We start from the raw sequence: 3,324 nt of genomic DNA on the forward strand, positions 1-3,324 counted from the left end.
GGCAGTGTCACTGGCCCTCATATGTGGGATCCGAACCGGGGCCCTCTGGCATCCCAAGCGAGTTCTTAACCATCGCGCCACTCGGCCGGCCCGGTGAATGTTTAAATAAAAATAAATTATTACAGTAAAAGACACATTGCCATTAATCCCCCTCAAAATACTCCCCCTCACTTCCAACACAATTATCCCATCGTTCTTGCCATTTTCTGAAGTCCTCTTTCGTGAATGTCTTTAGTTGCGCTGTCAATGGCTGCCTCGATGTCCTGAATCATTTTGACTTTGGGGAAAAGCCAGGAGTCCCATGGTGCCAGATCCAGTGAATAAGGTGGATGAGGACACAGAGTATATGTAGTTAAATACCATGTTTAGTCAGTCGGGTGTGAGCTACAGTTGAGAGAAGCTGTGTTTTAAAGTGTGCCATAAATCATCCTCCATCATGACAACGCTCCATGTCAAACATCGATTCTGGTACATGGCAATTTCTGTCAAATGAAAACATTACGGTGTGTCCTCATCCACCTTATTCACCAGAGCAGGCACCATGCGACTTCTGGCTCTTCCCCAAAATCAAAATGTTTCAGGACATCGATGCAGCCACAACAGCGCAACTGAAGCCACTCACAAAAGAGGACTTCCAGAACTGCTTCAGAAAGTGGCAAGAATGATGGGATAAGTGTGTTGGAAGTGAGGGGGAATATTTTGAGGGGGATTAATGGCAATGTGTCTTTTACTGTAATATTTTTTTTTATTTAAACATTCACCATATTGTTTGATCAATGTGTGTATACAACTTATAATTTGTGCTTATAGTTGCAAATAATGTCTCTGGAAATCTACCCAAGAAACAGTGATGCAGGTTTCTCAAGAGGAGAAAAGAGCAGAAGGGAGACCTTTCACCACATACCCTTTGGTATATCCTGCATTTCAAGTAATGTGGATACTTTATTCTTTTCAAAAAAGTTAATTTTAATTAAATAAATAACTATGGTAAATTGGCGTCTATTTCAAATTATCGGCTAGTCAAAATGCTTGAAAATATATATTAACATTAAATTTATAAGAACTTGAGATCGGTAATAAATATGGCTATAAAACCAACAAAATGGCAATTTTGTAAATTTTGAGCAATTTTATTAGAGAGGATCAAATGGATGGCTAGCTTCAGGAGAAAAAAGAAAACAAATTAAACAACCTGAATAAAATAGCAGTGACTGAAATTTGAAAGTTTTATATTTTGTCTAGTTTGGGGAAAAAAGTATCAAAGATGGACAGTGAGATAAGCTGAAAATATACAGAACAGAAAGATCGACATCTGTGATCAAAGATTGGAGAGTGGGCAGCTGAGCTTAAAAGAAATTTGAGTCATATCAGACTAGTAGCGCCAGCTTCACATTCTGAGTTTCTTGAATGGAGAGAGTGTGGCCACAGTCCCTTACTGTGGTACACAGAAAGAACTTGATGAGGCCACCCAACCCGCACCTCCAACCATCTGACAACTTGACCACACAGGGCCATTCTCTAAGGCCTGGTGGGAGTTCATCTTCTCTAAACTCCCAGTAATCCAGAGACACAGCCATACAATGAGGTATACAGAAATTTTCCATAGTTAATCATGAAAAACAACTTGGCTGCAAAGGGCACAGGACCACTCCAGTGACTCCAGAAACCCCAAATTAGGGATAAGAAATAGTTCTGCATATCCACCATATCTGTGCCTCACTTGGAATGCCAGCTGCTTTGCATGTTAGCTCTCTTAATCTTTATAACACCCTAAAAGGGAGAAATGATCATAACCTGTATTTTACTGATGGGGCCTGGCTCCAAAGACCAAGTATTTTTTGGTCCGTGACCAAGAGTACAGGCTTGGGGCCAGACTGTCTGGGCCAGAATTCTGCCTTCAACACTCATCAGCCTGTGTGACCTTGGGCAGATCACTCAACCTCTCTGTGCCCTAGTTTCCTCCCTAGTACATCAAGGATAATAATAGTTCCACCTCACAGGGTTGTGAGAAAAAAATAGCCTAACACATGTAAAGTACTTAGAACAGAGCCTGGAACAGAGGAGGTGTTAGTTATTAGTTCACAATGTTAGAATGCTCTTCATGTATGTCCATTCATTCCCTCATTTAGCTAACATCTATCATTGGGGTAGGTACTACTCTGGGGGCTAAGCGGGCAGAGATGAATGGACACAGTCCTTATTCTTGAGAATCACAATGAAAAGGGGCAATGAGACATATAACTAAATTATCTTTGTATATCTTTAACCTGAGAGAAAAGGTTTTTTTTTAATATATGTTAGAACTGTCTGTAATATACCTGATAATCCTCCAAAAAGCACTACTCGATTGTTCACAGTATGACTGGCCCTGTTCATGGGGCTGTTACTGTTCATAAGGCTTTTCAAGGGGGTAATCAGGTTCCCACTTCCCAGGGAGGAACTTACAGTCAGGGCTACCTGATCCCCATGTTGATTTGTCCTGACCTCAGGGTTCTCACTCAACTGAGTCAGCAATAAACCAAAAGAACTTCAAGCTTTCAGTTGTGATGCTGTGACAGTTCCCTGACTTCTCAAGTCCTAGGTCTACTGCAGCTCCTAGCAACTGTCTCAACCTCTGGTGCTCTGAACTTTTCAAAGAACTTTCCAAACTGGCAGTTTATTTAACCGTTCTACAGTTTGGGGAGCGGGGAAGGTATTATCTTTACTTGAAGGATTCAGAAAATAAAGCTCTTGCTTTATCTTGCCCACAGCTACACACAACACAGATCCAGGCGGAGTGGAAGCAGGAGCCAGGGCTTCTGGAATCCTGGCTCTAGGTCAAAACTGCTACACTGACCGATACGTTACAGACAGACATTTTAGAGAAGCAAGCTCCTTTTCCCTCTGTGCTAAATTTAGGAGATGCTCCAGAAGCATGCTGGGTAGCCCTGATGACATACAGTGAAAGTATGAATGGACAAATTACAACAAAATAATAATTTAAGCTCCAGAAGGCAGAGGTCCCATCTCACACCTCCCAGGTACCTCCAGTGCCTAGCACGATGCTTGGCACACAGCAGGCATACTCAACATAGCGGAGTGCCAGAAATAGTGAGATGCTATGGTTAATTGGCCCTGTGACTCAGGTAACATGAGGATGAATCACAGCCTGAGCCCCCAGAGTCCACTGATAGTGACTGTCCTGTCCTGATGCTCAGTGACCAATCAAATATTCAAACACCACAACTCCTTCTGTCCAATCACTGTTTCAACCTGGGTAGTATAGGGAACTACCCAGGGAAGAGGGGCTGTCCTAAAAGCAGGAAAATGTAAGGAAAGTCCTGA

The sequence above is a fragment of the Hipposideros armiger genome, unplaced genomic scaffold (assembly GCF_001890085.2).
Source record: "Hipposideros armiger isolate ML-2016 unplaced genomic scaffold, ASM189008v1 scaffold_896, whole genome shotgun sequence".
Lineage (NCBI taxonomy): Eukaryota > Metazoa > Chordata > Mammalia > Chiroptera > Hipposideridae > Hipposideros > Hipposideros armiger.